The sequence below is a fragment of the Camelus ferus genome, chromosome 11 (genome assembly GCF_009834535.1).
Source record: "Camelus ferus isolate YT-003-E chromosome 11, BCGSAC_Cfer_1.0, whole genome shotgun sequence".
Taxonomy (NCBI): domain Eukaryota; kingdom Metazoa; phylum Chordata; class Mammalia; order Artiodactyla; family Camelidae; genus Camelus; species Camelus ferus.
In genome coordinates this window covers 3,051,954-3,071,227 of record NC_045706.1, presented here as the reverse complement: position 1 = coordinate 3,071,227, position 19,274 = coordinate 3,051,954, and the positions used below count along the sequence as shown (strand labels likewise).

General features: G+C 51.1%; 1 protein-coding gene and 1 long non-coding RNA gene across 4 annotated transcripts in view; one reads left to right on the top strand and one right to left on the bottom strand.

Moving 5' to 3' along the window:
- The window catches only part of LOC116666911, a 46,587-nt gene extending 43,427 nt beyond the window's left edge, over positions 1-3,160 (bottom strand). For both annotated transcript variants that reach the window (XR_004323714.1, XR_004323713.1), the window contains exon 1: positions 1,345-3,160. This is a non-coding gene — a long non-coding RNA (uncharacterized LOC116666911). The remainder of the gene's footprint in view (positions 1-1,344) is intronic.
- A 354-nt stretch (positions 3,161-3,514) lies between these two features.
- MGMT (O-6-methylguanine-DNA methyltransferase) overlaps positions 3,515-19,274 on the top strand; it is a 230,785-nt gene continuing 215,025 nt past the window's right edge. The window contains exon 1 of one of the 2 annotated variants that reach the window (XM_006179652.3): positions 3,515-3,640. The gene's annotated coding sequence lies outside the window, so the exon portion shown is untranslated. Of the gene's footprint in view, positions 3,641-3,667; positions 3,819-19,274 lie in introns of those variants that run through there. The other variant, XM_014554999.2, reaches the window with a different exon arrangement.

Here is a 19,274-nt window from a genome sequence, read left to right as displayed (position 1 = left end):
CTTGAATGGAAGTGTCCAGGCTGCCTCTGGCAGAGCCCGCCCCAGCCCAAGGTGAGCCTGAAGGGGCTCCAGGTACCAGCAGAAGCGCCGAGAGGCTCCTGGGCAGAAGGATGGTTTTGCCTCTTTGTAGGAAGGCAAGAGCTAAGCATGCCTAACCTTCCAGGTGGGGTCGCACCTCCCTCCCTTCCTCCACCCTGCACCCCTCCTGTCCCCTGTCCACCCCCACAGCCCTCCCCCTGCCCTCTCTCCTGCCCACTTGTAGACCTCCCTGCTGTGATCACAGCACAATGGCTCCAGCTATGCTGAGAACTAGTGCAGGTCAGAGTGCAGTCAGAGACACCCAGAGCCCACCCCCAAGTCCTGAGGGCCCCCCTTCCCTCCTGCAGCATGCTCTGTGCTCCTGCCCTCACGTGCTGGTTGGCTGCACCACCCAGGTCCAAGGTGCAGACTGGCCAGCTCTCAGCTTCAACCTTCATAAGAATACTGGGGCTGAGAAAATCAATTCTGTTAATAGGTGAAGCTCTCCGCTGGAGATGCTATCCTAAAAGAAAACCACATGTAAAACACTTAAAGTGGCGAGCTCCGTAATGTTTCTTTTGTTACACGACCCTCACACGTTTGTCCGGAGTTTGGGGCTTTCAAACCACACAAGGTTTTATGTGATCGTTACAAAATCCCTTCTTTTCCCAAAGGCAGGGTAGTAAGGATTAAGTTTGACTACTGAAGACAGCTTTGTTGTAAATGGTCTCTAAGTTCACAAAAGTAAAAGCTTGGAAAGAGAGGCTTATTGCACAAATTTCTTGGGTTGCAAATCACTGGAAGGAACCACGTGTCGTGTTCGCTTGTCTAACCTGAAAGTATCCATTTGTATATTTCAATAAATGATGCAAATTAATGCCATTCCCAGTGCCCACAAGAAAGCTGGTTTATCTTAAAGGACATCCAGGGAGGCCCGTGAAAAAATCAGAATAAAGTTGAACATACACTCCTGTGGTTTTTCCCCTTTTGTAAAAAGTCATTTGTGGGACTCTGTGTCCAGAGAAGAATGGGGTATGATTTATTCATCTGAAGATGGGAAACCCTAAAGGAACCTCACCCATCTGGTCCAGTGCTGTCATCCTACAGACAATTCAGGTGGACTGCACAGTGAGCCTGCACTCCAAGTCTCCTGACCCTGTGTTCCTGACCCACCAGGCTGGCTCCCAGATTCGGAGCCACACTTGTGCTGCTTAACAAATGGGACGTGCAGGTAGGTGAGACGCCATAAGGGAATGAGGCATGGGGGGGCTCTGGACAACACGATTTGAGTTTTTTAAAATGACCCCCAAGAAGGAAAGAACTTACCAGCAAGTGCAGAGTGCGCGGATTTTAGTTCTGTTCATGGGACAGTCCACGATACCACATCCTCAAGTCTCAGTCCTCAGCAGGGCCAGTCCTTGGGCAGGGCTGGCGGTCTTTGTGCTGTCCCCCTTGGCTCCCAAACCCTTATTTGGCTCTTGATCCTGGACCCCCTTGTGAAGACAGCAGCAGCTTCTGTCAGCACCCCCAGCAGGGAGCCCTGCTGAGCTGAGCCAGGTCCATGCATCTTCTCTGGCTGCTGCACACTCCCCTCCCTCTCACCCACCCTCCCCAATGCCACGTAATCCACCGATACAGTCACCAAGCTGGCCTTTCTTTCCTGGGGTGGGAACCAGAGATGTTAACAATAGCTAGTCTCTTTTTACTAACAGCTTAGGAATTCATATTAAAAATACTACTCAGGTAAAAATGAAAGTAGGATTTACATATTAACTGTAAAGCTACATCTCAGCACACTTGTAAACATCTTGATTCAGTTTTTGTGTTCTTTTCCCTTTTCAGCTCTGCTGGGACCCCAATTCTGACTGTGTCCTGGTAGCAACAGATCATAAGAACAGGTGGATTCTAGGCCTTGGTGTTTGTACATGTCCTACATGCAGTAGATTGTTGAGGTCCTCTAAGCAAACTTTCATTAACGATGTTAACCTGCTGAGTGAGACGAATCACAAATACCAATGTATGAACTTTGGCCAAATCCCAAAAGAAGAGCTGTACATCCTGGGAAGGCAAAAATTTCTTTCCCATTAATAAAATGGGATACAGGAGGCCCCATAGCATAGCATGGTGGCGTAGAACACATGGGTTCGGGATGGGACCGCTGAAATTGCCAGAGGGCATGTGACCTCTCTGAAACTTCAAGGGATGACTCCACTCACTGGGGTCCTTAGCCAATCAGATTAGAAGGAACGTATATTGTTTCCCAGAGCGGCCAAAGGAAGTACCACGATTGGAGGCTTGAAACAACAGTCGTGTATGGGAGTTCACAGTTCTGGGGGCCAGAAGTCCAACATCAAGGCGTCCACAGGGCCATGCTTCACCTGGAGGCTCTACGGAAGGATGTGTTCCATGCCTCTCTTCCAGCACCCGGGGTCCCAGGGGTTCCTTGCCTTGCAGAAGCATCACTCCCCTGTTCCACTGTTGCACGTGGTTCTTCCTGTGTGTCTGTCTTCACGTAGCCTTCTGCTTCTAAGGACACCAGTCATACTGGGTTAGGAGCCCATACGAATGACCTCATTTTTACCTGGGGCCTCTGTAAAAGGATCTTATCTCCAAATAAGGTCACATTCTGAGTACTTGAGACTAGGATTTCAACACTCTTTTGGGGTACATAATTCAACCCATAATAAAGTCCACATAACAGCAAGCAGTGCCCAGCACCTCTGCTCTTACTAAATAGCCACTGACACTGGGTGTGTCTAGGTACTGCTGACTGGGCAGCATCTGAGGGGTCCTGGACGGCGAGGGACCCGGTACCAGCACTAGAGGCTGACCCCGTTTGCTGATGCATCGAATCCAGATGAGCTCTGCACAGCCCCTGCCCTCTGGGAGCGGCCGCAGTGGAGTGGCCTGTGCTCCAGGCACGCAGCCTCCCCAGAGCGGGAACCAGTAACACGGTTACTGGGTGCACCTGCCGCCGGGCCTCCGGACCCGTCCTCGCCCCACACCTGCCCTGGCGCGCGGCAGACAGCGCACATGTAGCGCTACGGCGCGGACATTTGGTAAACCGAGGCACAGAGCAAAGGCAGGAAGGGCGTGGTCCAGCTGTGCCGGTCGGGAGGGCCTGCTGAGGCAGAAGCGCCTGGCGACGAGGCCAGAGGGACTGCGAGCCAGAGGGCCAGGAGGATGAGGGCCGGGCCGCGTCAGCCCGTCCGAGGCTGCGCAGAGCGGCGTCCGCCCGAGCGCCGCCGCACTGGGCATGCTCCGATCTGGGCGAGCGCGCGCAGGCCGGAGGGGGCGCCCACCCTCAGCCCCGCCCCCGCGCCCGCCGCACTCCAGGCCCCGCCCCCGAGCTCCGGCCCCACTTCCCTCCTTCCGGGTTCCGCCCCTCTCTGGGCCCCGCCCCCGAACCTAGGTCCGCCCCGCCTCTGCGCGTCCCCGCAGCGCTTCCGCCGCGTCCCCCGCGCGCCCGCCCCGATAGCCCGACGTCAGGCCCCGCCCCCAGCCTGGGCCCCGCCCCGGTCCCGCCCCCGGCGCCCCGGACGTGCCCAGGCTTCCCGCGCTGGCTCAGCTCTGCGCGTCCCTGTGCTCTCAGCTCCTCGCGGTCGGCGGCTTAGGCAGCGCGGTGAGTGTCTCGGTTGCCTTACTCCAGCAAAAGTTCGGGGCTCTCCCAGGGGAGAGCAGGCGTCTGGAGGCCGTGGGACAGTCCAGCCTACAGTGGCGCTACGGGCGCCCCCCCTTGCCATCGTGGTGCGGCCCACTCTGACTCCCAACCTCTCCTTACGTGCCCCAGGTGTGACCAGGTATGCCCAGGTGTACCCAGCCTTCCCCCAGCCTCTGGTCTTTGACCACGTTGGATGCCAGTGTCCTGGCCTAGGGGTTGTGGCCGCTCCTCACAAACGTCTAGTTGGTCAACACCTTGGAAGCCTTCCCTGCCCGCCCTCCTGACCTGCACTGCTGACCAGCGCCAAGGGCCGGCTCCTCTGCCTTTTGTTCCCAAGAAGCTTCCAGAGCCCCTACTCTGGCCCTTCCTTGCTGCAGGCCTTTAGCGTACAACTTGTTCAGAACCCCATTTCCTCTTCCTTGCTTGAGACAGTGTGAGGGGAAGACCAAGTTCTGGGGGCCTCTTTGTTGTGGCTGGTGTTTGTATGCAGTGTGCCCTAATTGCCTCGGTAAACACTAACACTGAGAGGAAACACGTGGAGTGTGAGAACCGTTTACAACCGACACCGTAGTTCGGTAATAAACACTGTAGAGCAGCTGGAAACTGCATTCCTGGGTCCTCGGGTTCATCGTTTCCTGCATCTCGGGATGGTGTTTGCTGTTGGTGCCTCAGCTCAGTAGCTGACTTTCTCTGCTGGAAGCACATGTCCGTGTGAGCACAGCTTCTGCTTGGCTGGGTAGACAGTCATCCAACCAGGGGCAGAGGGAGACTGGCTGGCCCAGAGAGGGGTCACCACAGCGGCTGGCAGCAGAACGTGAAGAGCTAAGGATGAGACGGGTGGTTTCCATACTCACCCTAAGAGTGTCTAAGTCAGGCCCTCCTCTCTTCCCCACCCTGTGATGGGAGAGGGTTTTGTTGTTTCCATGATTCCCTCAATGGAAACACTCAGGGAGGTGCAGAAGACGAAGAAGAGCCCCCGAGCACACTCTGGGGGTGAAACAACTTTGAAAAAGCAGTGTCAGAGCCGCCCTCTTCACCCACCTCCACCCCCAGCTGGGGGTTAATACATTAGCTCAGACACTTGCCCCGTGAGGCAGGCCACACTAAGTCTACACCTGCTGAAGTCCAGCACCTTCCCGCCACCACGGAGAGCTGGCCTTGCTCTCCATTTCTTCTTGGGCTCTTGTTTGGAGTCAGGATTTGAGTGGTGGAGTGGTATGTGTTACAGTCGGGCTGCACAGGCCCCAAGTGCAGAGCTAGGCTAAGGTACTTTTCTAGGTGAATCTTCTTTTCATGAAAACAAATCTGTGTTACACAAACTAAATTTAACGAATGTTATTAAGTGCTGCTTTAAAGAGGCTTCGCTGCTGGAGAGCAGGGTTTAAAGGAAGAAAGCCAAGTGCAGACACAGTGGTTAGCATCTTCATCTTGTTCAGCTGCTGAGATGCTTAAAGCTCTCTTTTCCTCTCTGTTTGGGCCTTGCTTGGATATGGGTGAGCCTCACCTGGGCCTTACCTTCCCTGCGGGCCTGCTACTCCACAGTGTCCTGCGCAGGTGTCTCGGGGCCGTCTGTCCTTCCCTCAGGGACGGGGGTGGGGGGTGCCTGAGGAAGAGGTCAGCTTCCCCGGGGTTGCTGTGGGCTTCCTCCTCCAGACCTCTTCTCCTCCTTCCTCAGGAACCCCAAACAGTTTACCCTTCTCAGTGTTGGCTAATAAAGTCAACTTACTAAATTGCCTGTGTCCTTATTTTGCAGAGGACAGACATTTAGAAGCCAGCGATTCAGACCAAACCTGTTGTATTCCAACTCCCTTTTCTGGGGCATCCATGCCGTTTTCAGTTTATAGTATATTCTCCTTGGTAGAAAAAAAGGAAGCAATATACTGTTTTCTGAATTCTCTTTCCAGTAGCTGTCCATTAGCGTTAGTGTCAGGTTCGTTTCCACACTTCACTCCGGCCCACCCACCTCTGTGGCCACAGTGTGAAGCCCTCTTCTAGATCCACTTTCCCTGAGGCCTCTGATCTCCCGTGGTGTCTCTGGCACCGGGCTCACCTGGCCCCCGGCGTGGTCGTCCCTGACCCTCTGCTTCCTGGACTGGGTAGTCTTCTGATACAACTAGCTTCTGGAAGCCCTTGGGTCTTTTCACAGAACATTATTTAAGTAAAACCTGAAGATTTAAAAATCAGGGACATATAAACTAGTATTACCCTGGGTGAGAGTGGCCTTTTCGTATGCACTCATGATAAACGAGCTAGCCCAGGGCCCATTCTTGGTTTGAAAGTGTGTGCGGCTTATCTGGGTGGGGAGGGGGCTTTGAGCCGGGCAGGATGGCTCGTTTTCCCTTGGTTGACATCCGTTTTCCCATTCTCTTAGCTCTGGAGGCCTGTCTTTGGTACAGGTAGATGAAAGTTTGAGATCCACTGTTACAGGCAAAATACTGCGAGATGTGTGTTCTGTGGCATTGGGGTAACTGCAGGTCAGTGGAGAGAAATAATCTAGTTTTCTTTTAAAATTTCTTAAAAAAATTAACGCGAATGAAGAGCTTGTATAGGAGGCCACGGGGCTTGGGGAAAACTGTCTTGAATACACGGGGATACAGTGAATGGCTCACTCCTTTATAGAACTTAAAGTGAATTGTGTAAGAAGAGGAGTAGGCCATTTTTGTGACCTCTGTAACCTTTGAAGGGCTCCACAAGGTTTTGGCAGCTGTGGTTCACGGTGGGCTGGTCACAGACAGCGTCTTGCCAAGGTGCTTGGAATGCCCGGCAGTTAAGCCAGGCCAGCGCCCCACTCCTGGTGTCAGCTGCAGCTCGGGCACTAAAGAAGTAGGCTGCCCCGGGGGCCACTGACACATCCCTGACGTCCTGGGCCACGTGCTAAATGCTGACACTTGTTTTTGACCCCACAAGGTGTTTTCAGTTAGACTGGGGGCTTAGCAGAGGAGTGGGGGTAGGTCTCCAGGCCTCATGTCCCCTTGTGTGCGCCCCCGCCCCCAGCCCCAGAGTAAACTCGTTTGGCGTGTGATGCAGCTGCGATAAAACCAGTTACAAATTCTGCAGAAACATTTTCTTACCAGTTGTGAAATTTGTTGCCGTGTGTTATGTGTGTGACCGTGAGAGGAATTGGGAGAGAGCTATAAATGCCTGGGACGTTCCCTCGACTCCTGGGGAGGCTTTCTTGTTAGGATAATTTCCTGCCCAGAACACTTGTGCAGTCAGCAGAGGACCCAGTCCGGGGGTGACACTGAACGCGCGGTCCACCAGTGGCACAACTCGTAAAAGCAGGCACTTGTTAAATCTATTTGTTTTTATTATAGACATCGATCTGCCAGTCGCAATAATGCATTTATGGACATTTTTCTGCAAGCACAGCGCTGGTGGCAGTTTTTACTGACAAATTGAGTCGTATGGATAGCAGTTTAGAAAACTCTTACCTTATTGACAGATCTGGCAGCCCCAGCACTGGGTGTTCAGAGGTTTCTCGGTGGATGAAGAGAGCGAATTGAATCTTGGGGCAAAATATGGGATGGGATGTTTAAATGTTGAAATTTAACAAGTAGCTGGTAATTATTTCTCATTTGTTTTTAAACTTTGGGGTACAAGCTTACCCCACAAACAAAAGAACTGAAAGTAAGGGCCGAGGGTGTCGCTTCAGATATGGCCCTCTGGTTGGTGTGGTCAGTAAGGGCCGCCCCTGAAATGTGGGCCTGCTGGGATGTGCGTGAGCAGGAGCGAACTGTGTTTCTTAAAAGGTACTCTGAGCCCTGCCAGTCTTGGAAGTACCGAGGGTGCTCGTTAAGAAGGCAGGTTATCCGGCCTTTTGTCAGTCCTGCTGGATCAGTCCCCAGGGACCTGTGTCTTTGCAAGCTCCCTGGGGGCCCCTAATGTTTGAGCATCTCTGGGGCAGCCTTTAGGGTCATCTGAGAAGCAGGGCCCTCCAGCCCACAGGCTCGGGAGTGCCCCTTCCAGATGGACCCATCGGCAGCTGGCCTCGTTCTGAGTTGCCTGTGCTTTTGGGTCTGTGTACAGTTTTGTAACTCCTCAGAGACATGTGAATCTCTTTGAATTGCAAAGCCAACATGTTATCATAGCGTTACAGTTTTCGGTCTTGTGGTTATGACAGAAGATGCAGATGTTACCAAAACTTTAGCATTAGTTTTACAAACAAAGTGAAGCATGGACAGCCGTGTTCTGTTTCACTCCCGTCTTTCCTTCTGGATGGCTGGCCGCGCCGTTCCTCCCTCTGGGTGGAAGCATTTTCATGGTGTCAGGTGAGGGTTAACCTTCATGTATGCAACCAGATACAGTTTTGGGAAACTGAACTGAGTTTTTATTTATTAAGTGCCAGAGTTGCGTTGGGGAGAACACATGGGGGGATTCTGGCGGTGCCGTTTACTAGCCAGGTGGGCAGCTGTTAACCCCCTGGCTGCCTCCTCATCTCTAGGTTGGCAATGGTCACTGACTTTGTCTACCTGGATGAGCGTAAGCACGTGAAACGACTGATGAATATTTTGTAACATACTAAGCACTGCTGGATAGAAATTTTAATTTGGAAACATAGTCTCATAGAAGGATGAGGCTAACTGGGGAAAGGGTGAGGAACTAACCAGTCATGGTTTCCTTCCAGTCCAGTGAGCTTCCTTGTTTTCCCTCCAGTTCAGTCAGCAGCCGTGTCCCTGTATCCCACTCCGTCCAGTCAGCATCCTGGTTCCCCCCAGTCCAGTCAGCATCCTAGCTCTACGGAATTCCCTACCCAAGCCCTCATTTGTGGTGCTGTACACGGGGTTAAGGTTGCATCCTCTGTGAACAAGACTGATTCAGTTTGGACCCTGCTCCACTAATGACTGTCTGTGACCTTGAGTAAAGTCACATAACGTTTCCTGAGCCTTGGTTTCTCCAAAAATCAGGAAGATGACATTCCTAGTCCTAGGACTATTGGAGGATATTGGGACAGAATCCCATTTGGGGAACAACCCAGGTCTGGCCCGTGGTGAGCCCTGTATGATAATTGTTGACATTTGTTAACTCAGGCACAAAACTGTTTCTGCTGGAGGCAGGACGAGAGATGGGGTCTTCAAGTTTTGCTCCACCGCCGAAGACATGCCACGCTTGTGTCTGATTCCTTGTGGCAGGACCTTCCTTTGGTCTGGAGCCTCATGATTTGCCGGATATCTACAGTTCCTTCTGTCTCTAAGGAGGTGGTTTGCCCGGCTGCCTGTTTCTAGTTTTTTACAATGGATGGTTCGGGAGTGGCTGAAGTGGCCGGCCTCAGGGTGCTTCCCACCCAGGTGGCAGTGTCCGAGTGTGCAGGTGTGTGGTGCTGAGGGCCAGCGTGTACTCTGTGGGCCCAGAGCAGGTGAGCTTAGCAGCTGTGTCCCCAGTGGGCCTGGCTCCGAACGCCCAAGTCCCTGTCTTCTGGGAGGCTTGACATCAGTCGTCTGTTTGCTGGAGAGAATTTCCTGGAGGAGAGACACCAAGTCTGACACTGTTGATGGCTGGGAACCAGCAGCGACATCCGCACCTGAGTGAGGGGACCATGCTGCGAGGGGAGTGCGGTGCATTAGGTAAGCTCCATCAGAACAAGAAATCCTGCAGTAGTAGTGTGTGTGTGTGTGTGTGTGTGTGTCTCTACACCCTCATATCAGGTTCAGCCTGGTAGACTTTCATTCCAGAAGATCCTGGTCAGTGTGATAGCAGTACCACTGATGGCGTTTACTGAAGGCCTGTGCTGGTGGCTTTTCCCAGTCTGTCTTGTGGAGTCCTTGAGGTCACTTGGCGTGGGGACACTTGGGGTCTCTGTTCGGCACATGAGGAGGCTGCCTGGGTAGGACTTGGCAGCCCAGGTTTGTTTGTAACCAGTGCAGGCTTTTCACCACTCTCCTTGCCCGCTGCCCCTGAGGTGGTGAAGCAGAGAAATTGTCAGAAGTCCTCTCTGGGGCAAGAAATACATCACCTTTGTGTTCAGTTCAGTTACACTTTCTGGACACCAGTGTGGACATGCGCGCTCCTTTGCACTGTGGGAGAAACAGTGCACCCAAGTCTGTCCCTGCCCGAAGGGGCCCCCAGCCCCTCCTAGTGTGCACCCACCCCGCTGGGAGAGCTGACTGCAGTGAGGGGTGGTGACAGCCCCTGTGTGTGTTTGCTGTTTATCACAGGCAGTCGGATGCACTGCATACCTCCTTAGGGAGTGGGGGTTTAGTGCTGTGGGCGCCAGATGAGAGGGAGTGTCCAGGTGCCAGGCCGTGTCTCAGGCTCCAGCCACACTCCTCACCACGTCCCCGCCGGCCAGGGACCTGCTTCTGGTCCAGTGGGCGGGATGGACGGAGCATTTGTGCAGAGGCTGTAAGGTTTCTCTCTCAGAGGCGGGTGGGGACGTGTCAGGAGTTCAGTTGGAGGGGGTGGGGCGGGGCCTTAGGGGGCTAAGGGAGCCTGAAATTTGGAGTGGGGCCAGCCCTGGAGGGTCCTGGGTGCTGCGCTAAGGAAGGGGGCTATTCCGAGCTTGGTTAGTGGGGGATGGTGAGTGGGGTCCCGGGTGGGCATGTGTCAGGGAGGATGGGGAGGCAGGACAGGCTGCTGCCCAGCATGGTGCCCACAGCTGGACTAGTGCCCCAAAGTCTCCACGTCAGTGCGTGTCACCTGCTTAGACCACAACAGCAGGGGGGAGGCGGGGGGGGCAGGGAATCAGAGGAAGTATGGTCCTGTGCGGGCATCCTGGGACGGGGCAGGGGCCCTTACTCGTGTTCCTGAGGCTTTTCACTCTCCAGTGAAGCTCCTGGAATAAAGGGCAGGAACAGAAATGATGTATTTCCAGAAGTTACTGAATTTAGCTAGCCATCCCGGGAAAAGCCCAGGTGTGCTGTTCTTTATTGTGCAGAAAAATTTGTTTCTGTCGCCGTCCTATGATCATCAGATTAAGCTGTCGAGTCAGATGGATGCGCAGCGTGCGTGCTGATGACCAGGATGTGCACCTGCTCGGCTCGCCAGGCTCCAGGCCGCCCTGGGGGCAGGTGTCCCATGGGGAGGGGGCCAGCCCACGGAGTGGGCCACTCTAGGGAGGCTGCACTGATGAAGTGACTTTTGAAATTTGTTGCAAGAACTGTTACTTAGAACTAAAATGCAAGTTCTAAAATGAAGTCAATGTTCCTAAAATTCAACACAGCCCACCCTTTTGGGTGTGATCAGCCACTATTATGGTCATCTTCTGTCTGGCAGGACAGACTCTGTCCTGGGTGACCAGCAGTTTACTGGGACGCAGGACTTTGGGCTAAAATGGGAAGTCTGTGCAAGCCAGGTGGTGGTCGCCCTGGACACTCGTGTTCCCGGGACCCGGGTGGCCTCCTCGCTGTTACTCCCTCCAGCTTGGGTCCACTTAGGTCTTGAGTCACAATCAGTAGTTTATTTTCTTTCTTTCTTTTTTTCCTACAAAAGGAAGGGCTTTAAAGACTTCCTCTTAGCTTTTAAAAAAGTTTGTTTATTTTTGCTGTGAGTGTGATTAGAACATCTCTCAGAGCCTCCGTGACTGCCCTTGGACCGGGTTCCCTGTGCTCCCTCCCAGCGCTCTCTGGACTGTCTCACACCAGGAAAGCCCCCAAAGGTTCTGACTCCTCAGTGATTGTCTTTCTCTTCTGTGTGTTAAGGTTTCTTGCTAAGAAGACCACCTTTGGGCCTGAGGTGCTTTGGTATCATGACAGTCCAGACAGGCTGGGTTCTTGGAAAGATTAGTTAAATAATCTTTTCTGTTGGTCAGAAACAGGTGTTTCCAGTGGCGGGGTGTTGGAAGCAGCTGTCTGATGGGCTCCCGTGGTGCACCGGTGTTCGCGCAGGAACTCCCAGGTGCTTGTTGAAAACCCACGTCGCGGCTGCGTGTTGCCGCTCTGTTTTGACCCCTGGGTGCTCACCACCTCCCTGCGCTTGGTCATTGTGACTCAGAACCTCAGGACACAGGCTCCAGGCTGCCCGGACTTTACCTCGTCTGGAGGGCACCTTTGGGAAACCGGGTAAGCTGTCTGCCAGGGCCAGGCCACTTCTGTTCAGCTCTCAGACGTGAGGCTGCCTCTTGGGGTGTGAAACAGAGTGCACAGGGGCCCTGGATCTGATTGTTGAGAATTTCTCATCTCACTTGCCTCCACACCTGATGGGAAGCTTCCTGGCTCCAGCCTCAGGACCTTAGTTCCTTTTCCTCGCAGCCTCCCTGCTTCTGTCCCCGAAGGACGCCTGCCCCACGGGGCGCTGTGAGCGTGGCACTCAGGCGGACACGAGGGAGGAGTGCACCTCGTCCCCTCTCTGTTGAAGGCAGGGGTCTGTAAATGCTCCAGGGTAACCCCTCTTTCCCACCCAGGTCCCACGTGAAGTGAGCCTGTGAGACCCACGTTGATGCCACCTCCAGCCCAACACCCCCCTTCATTCTGGCACCTTCTCTGGAAGCCTGTGCACCAGCCCTTTGCTCTGAGAGTGGATGGCAGGAGGCCCTAGAGAACCCACTGCTCACGCCTGGGGGTCCTCTTCCAATCCAGCCCAAACCTGGGCACCCTCTGCTCCCAGGCTCCCTCTGAACCCTTCCTGTGCCAGATTTTCTGGAAGCCTCTTCAGCCCCCTCGTGCTTCCTCCCTGCAGGCCCATCACTCTCACACTCAGGTTTCCATTTACTTGTGTGGGTTTTGCCTCCTGAGCCCTGCTTGGGGCCTCAGCCTGACGGAAGGCCCAGGAAAGGGTGTAAAACACGGTTTGCGTTGGACTGAACGTGCCCCTGAGATTCATATGTGGAAGCCCTCACTTCCAGTGGGACTGTATTTGGAGATGGAGCCTTTAGGAGGTAGTTAAGAATAAATGAGTTGTTAAGATGGGCCCCTAATCTGATAGGACTGGTGGCCTTATTAAAGAAGAGAGTGCTCTTCACCGTGTGCGGGCACAGGGGGAACGGGGCTGCCCGCGAGCCAGGAAGAGGGTCCTCACCAGAAACCAAATCAGCAGGAACCTTGATCTTGGACTTTCCAGCCTCCATAACCGTGAGAAGATAAATTCCTGTTGTTTAAGCCACTCAGTGTGTGATACTGTGTCATAGCAGCCCGGGCTGGCTGATACAGGGTGAGGTGCAGACGAAAGCTGTTCCAGAAGCACAGAACCCATTAGGGGTTTGTGTGTGAAGTTGGAATTTGGGGACAAGGATTACTTTGTAATCAGATGGTGCTCAAAAGTCGTACCGGTCTGTTCTCAGGTTTGCCCCTTGGCATCCCAGAAGGAGAGCGTGGTTAGGAGTAAGACAGCGTGGGCACAGACCTGTCTCCCTACCAGGTTCCTAGAGGTCACAGGAGGGAGGTTTGGCAGGCGGGGCGGGAGGCCCCCAGAGGACCAGGCCTGGTGCTGGGCGGGCTTGATCCACCTGGTCGAGGCCTCAGTCCCCAAGGGAAGAGGAGAGGTGGGGGGTGGGGCTTGGGCTCAGTGCCTGGACAGCTGGCTTTCTTAGGCAGGAGGGGGGCCTCTGGAGCCAGCCCACAGCCTAGACTTGTTGGCTGGGGATTTTGTTGGTTGGTTGACTTTTTTTTCCCGTTGATATTGGTCCGTTCATTCTCTACTGCTGCCTGGACCAAGGAGCAGCGTGCGGTCATTCTGTTGGACACCAGCAAGGATTCTAAGAGCCTTGCAGTTTGCTGCTTTCACGCTAAGACGTCTCTCTCGAGGGTTTTTGGGGGTCTCTTTTGAGTTGGGGACTTGGGAAGACATTTCTCAGTGGAAGCCAGCGGGCCTGCACGTACACCAGACTGGCTTGCGTTACGTCTGTGGCCATTGATGGGGCACATAGTAAAGATGAGAGATTTCAATTTGCTTCTGCCCCAGTCACCCATCCGCTGTTCACGAGCTGTGCTGTCGGTAAGCAGAGTGTATCAGATATGTGGGCATTCTTAGGAAGCTGCAAAGAAAACTCAAGTTGTAAACTTTGACCCAGTGGATCTTGCCACTTCTGAGCTCTGACCCTCTGTGTCCTTACAGTGTGGCCAGCACTGCACCCTCGAATCTGCTCTGGGGGCCTGGCGGTGGCCAGGAGGGACAGCTGTGGTCAGGGCGGGATAAATGAGCGTCCTGGGCGAGGTTGTGTGCTGTGCTTCACGTGGTGCTGTGAACATTTGAGATGCAGATTTGAATTCTCAGTTATGTTTTATTTATTTGTTTATTAGCACAGCTATGTTTGTTGTTTAAGTCCACGTTGAGCATCTCTAAGATTGTGATTAACCTTGAGGGCCATGTTATAATGTAATTATTAGTGACTGGTCCTGTTAATCCTTGCAGTCAGAGGCGCGCTGGTGTGGTATGTCATTGGGTCCATTTCTTTTCTTACGTGTTGTAAACGTGATTCTGTGGCAGCAGGAGTGTCAGTTTGTTACCAGGACAGACTTGGGGAATCTCAGGTATAAGACCAGTTTTATGTAATGATTGTGACGTGTAGCGTTCCTTGCGTGATTAGGTTAATGTTGGCAAGGCGTGTTAACATCTCCCGCCACCAGTGGTCAGGCGGGGTGTGTGATAATTGATCTTCCTGGGTGCGCAGTAACGTAAAAACAATTCAGGCTGTTGGGAGTGTATTTTACAAGTGTGCGTTGGGCCTTAGGGATGTTGTATTGAAAAACCCAATTGTACAGTTACCATGGGAACCCAACTAGAATAGATTGCTTGGTTTTATTTTATTGTATTTGGTGGGGGGTGGTCTTCTTTCATTTAGACCAAAGAGCTAATTTGTTTTAAATGTTTTCACATAGAATTGTATTCACACACTGAGTTGTTACACCAAAGCGTTCTCCCCACCCCGCCTTGTTTCCAGCTTTAAGCTGAAATGGTGATCCGTTCCCTAGTGGTGGTTTGTGAGCAAGTCTCCAAGAGAGACTTAATCAGCGTTTTGTGGGAGAGTTTGTAGAGGTGGTGGTGGAGGTGGAGGTGGAGGTGATGGCGGCAAGCATTTGAAGATCTGGGAAGGTGGGCATTTTCCTGTGACAGCAGACAGGGCCCTGGTGTCCCTCCGGTCGTGCTCTGGACGTCGGATGGGGATACAGGTGTGCTCCTCTGTTCTTCCGCTCGTTTGCAGGTGGGGGATTGGGTCCTGAAGGGCCCTGGGTTTCGGGAGTGGAGTCAGCAGGTGCGGCAGGGCAGGGCCGGGTCATGCGTTCTTTCCTCCACACCTGTGTTCCTGTCACGGTTTGGGCTCAGAGACCTTCTGTGCTCTTAAAACACATCAGGGATTCCAGAGCCACATAGCAGTCCTTACCTACTGCATTAAAAGTTAACGTTGAAAAATTTAAAAATATTAGTTCATTTAAGCAACAGTAAACCTATCACATTTTAACAACGAATAACACATTTAAAATGAAAAGTAACTCTGTTTTACATGAAGAACCAATTAGTGAGATGAGTGATACTGGTTTACCTGTTTTTTCAAATCTTTTAAACAACTGCTAGTGAGAAGGCAGCTCGATTCCCATCTGCTTTTGCGTTCCGTCTGCTGCGCGAGTGGTTCTGTGTATCAAGAGAACCTGGCTTCACACAAGTAAGTAACTGGAAAAGGGAGAGACGTTTAGTATCCTTTGAAGGTAGCTTTCACATAGTGGTGGGTCCCTTGAACACCACATCAAAGTGGCAGTCTCTGGGAGGGTCACTGCTGTGTGGCGTGTGAGCCCGTGCACTTTTGGCAACCATCACATGAGAAAAGTCCGCTTGTACAGCGTGCGTTGTGACTTTGCAACATCACTCATTGGTCCTTTGGAAGATGCCGGTTTGCTGAATTGTACGTACCTTCTAAATGTTGGCATGTTTCATAATACAGTGTTGAAAAGTTGTCCTTGTTACTGTCACCGCTTTTCTCCTTAGAAACGTCTTAGAACTGGGAGGCTGTCAGGCCCTGGGGGTGGACACAGGGTCCCCGAGGTTGTCGTCATCAGCTCGGAGGCTGTCGTTTTGTCATTAGCCGCGAACTGCTGGTGTGTGACTCACAGAGACGGGCTCACTGTGTATGTTTTTGAGAAAATATCCCAGAAACTGTAGGTCGTTAGTCATTCATGCTCGTATTTTGTGTTTTTCAAAGAATTTGGACGTTTCATCTAAGTCGTTGAATTTTTTGGCCTAAAGCTACTTTAATATTCTTTTGCTGTCGTTTTAGTGTTTGTGGGATTTTAAATCATGCCTTTATTTTTATTACTGATATTGCTAATTGCGTTTTCTCTTTTTCCCCCCAGTTGGTCCGGTTAAAGGTGTTTCAGTTTTGTTTTGTTTGTTTGCTTTTTGAAGACTCAACTTTTTTTATCGTTGGTTTTTGTCTCTTTTTCGTTTTACTGATGTCTGCTTTTATATTTATTATCCCCTCTCTCTGCTTACTTTGGCTTAGTTTGCTTTCTCTTCTGCAGTTTGTTAAGGCAGAAGCTTAAGTTGAGCCCTTCTGTCTTTTCTTACATTAATATTCAGTGCTACAGAGGTCCCTCGAAGCACTGCTTTAGCCGCGCCCCACGGATGCCTCTGTTGGGTTTTCATTTCCATTCAGTGTGATGTGTTTTCCATTTCCCTTGGGCTTTCTTTACTGCGTGGGTTGCTGAGAAGCATATGCTGTCTCATTTCCAGGTCGGTGGGGATTTTCCCGACACCTGCCTGTCACTGATCTCCAGTTTAATTACCCTGTGGTCAGAGGACGTGCTTCTTACGATCTCAGCCCTCCTAAGTTTACTGAGAGTTGTTCTGTGGCCCAGAATGCGTGCGTGCTCCTGACGCAGTGCATACTCTGCGGCGTTTGGCTGGAGTGCGCCTTTAAGTGGTGGTTGGGTCAGGTTCTTCGTCGCTGGTGGTGTTGAGATATTCTGTCTTCTTGCTGCTTTCGTCTCCCTGTTCTGTAAATTGTTAGGAAAACAGTGTTGAAATCTCCAGCCGTGACTGGGGGTTTGTCTGCTCCCCCTTCCATTCTCAGCTCTGCCGCAGGGGTTTCACGCGCTTTCATTAGGTGTGTGCATATGTAGAATTTTATGTCCACTTGGCGCATCAACCCCTCGCTCCTTTAAGGCCTTCAGTCCCAGTTATTTCTCTGTTTTGAAACTGTGTTTGATATTAAGATAGCCACTCCAGCTTTCTTTCCATTACTGTCTCTGTGGTGAATATTTTCCCATTCTTTCACATTTAATTTATTTTGCCATTATATTTAATGCGTGTTTCTTGCAGACAGCACACCAGTCTTAAGACGATGTTTTATTAAAGTCAAGTGTTCAGATCATTTACGTGTTATGTAATTATCAGTGTGGTTCAAGTGCCCTGTCTTGATAATTTGTTTTCTTTTCATCCCATTTGTTCTTTCAACTCCCGCCCCTCATTTTCCTGACTTCTTTTGGAATATTTGAATTTTTTTAATGATTTCGATTTATCGTTTATCTACACACTTGGCTTATTGGCCCTCCCCACACACCCCCCTTTTTTTAAGGTGGTTGCTCTGGGCTGTGCCATGTTCGCGTTTAGCTCCCCGCGACCTGCATTCACACCCTCTGACTCACCGTCACAGACAGTGTAAGAACCTCGCATCGCTGTACTTCAGTTGCTCTTGTCCCATTTTTTTGTTGTATTCATTTAATATATTTTATTTCCACGTATGTTATAAACTGCAAAATATGCTCTTATCATTTTTGCTTTAGGCAGTCAGTTATCTCTTCATGAGTTTAAGAATAGGAAAAAACTCAGCGTGTGTATCTATTTGCACGTTTACCGTTTCTCATGGTCTTCGCTCCTTTGTGTGAATCTGAGTTTCCCTCTGGCATCATCTTGATGCCCAAAGGACCTGCTGCAGTGTTTCTCTGATGCCAGTCGGCTGGTGTGTGACTTGTCTTACTTTTTTTTCCTTTTGAAAAAGCCTGTTTCACTTTCATTCTTGAATGATGCTTTGCTGCTTACAGAATTCTAGGTTGATCTTTTTTTCGTTCCTCTTCGTGCTTTAATATGTTGTTCCATTGTGTCCTGCCTGGCGTGGGTTCTGACAGTCGGCCAGCTGTGCTTGGTCTTGTGCCTCTGTGTGTAATCTGCCTTTTTTCCCCTCTTCTGACCGCTTTTCAGGTTTTTTTCTTTATCACTTGCTTTCAGCAATTTGCTTATGATTTGCCTCGGTTTCATTTCCTTTATGTTTCTTCTGTTTTGATTTCACCGAGTTTCTTGTATTAGTGAGCATGGGATTCTCCCATCACATTTGAAGAAACAGCTAATGCTTTTTCAGGCATTTTCCCGCCTGTTTCTGGGACTCCAGTTGCCTTGGTGTGGGGCTGCTCAGTATTGTCCCACATCTTCCTGACGCCCTGTTCATTTTCTTCAGTCTTTTCTTCTTTCTCTTCCTGGATGGTTTAGAAAATGTTATCTCTTAACTTTCACTCAGTTTTTCCCCTTCTGCTGTAACTGATTTGTTAATCGCATCAGGTGTATTTTTCACTTTAGATCTTGTATTTTACATCTTAGTTCCTTTTGGGTCTCTTTTGTATCTTCTGTTTTTTTTTTATCATGTTTATGTTTTCCTCTTAACTTCTTGAACATACGGGATGTACTTGTAATAGCTGTTTTAACCCAGGCATGCTGGCTTCAGAGCCCAGGACCTTTAGCGCCTGGATTTTGTGACAGCTGTTTTGGCCGACAAAAGGCTTTTTTGCTTGTTTCCTGACTCTTGGCTGTGTTTAGGTAGTTGTGGTGGCCAGAGGACATGTACTCCTCTGCAGTTGCCGCCTCAGACCCTTCGTGCCTGCGTTCCTCTTGGCGTGTCCTCTTGTTACTGATCATCGGGGCATTTTGTATATTCTGGACCCTGATCCTTGTCAGTCCCACCGCTGCAATTCTCTCCTCCTAGCTTGTAGCTTAACTTTTTATTTTCTTTACTGTGCCTTCTGACCCACAGGGGTCCTTAGTTCTCAGACAGTTGCACATCATTGAACCTGTGCTTCTCCCCACGTGTGGTTCCGTTTCTGCGTCAGTACCGCGCCGTACCGATTCCCGTGGCTTTAGGCTGACGCCTGAAATCCGGGTGAGGACCTTGCATCTTGCTCATCCTGCAGGTTTCAGAAGCAGCTTGCCAGGTTCCTGGAAGAAGTCTTCAGTGTCTCTGTGGGAGGCACCTGGATCTGTAGATCGTCTGAGGAGAACGTCTTTAGGAGCATGCCCTGTGTGTGTGTGTGTGTGTGTGTGTGTGTTTATGGAGGTGGTCTTTAGTGTCTCTCAGATGTTAACAGGTTTTTTCCCACAAAGAGCTCCTCCGTCTTTTGTAATGCTTTCCCCAGGTCCTCATTGTCTTGTTGTTTCTGTTGCTATTAGAAGTGCTGGGTTTTTTGTTTTTTTAGGATTAGATGTTCTTTATGATTGGTGTTTGGAAGTACTGTTGAGTTTTGTGTGCTCATCTTACATCCAGTTTCCCTGCTAAGTTCTCTTTGTAATTTTAATGTGCTCTATGCACAACCTGTGGTTTTCTGTGTGGGCAGTCGTATCACCCATGAGTGAGAGTTCTGCTTGCCTTCCTGCTCTGTTAATCAGTTATTTGTCTCACTGGGAGTTTGTGCCAGCCAGGACCTCCAGTGCCATGCTAAGTAAAGAAAGATACGGTGATAACTGATGT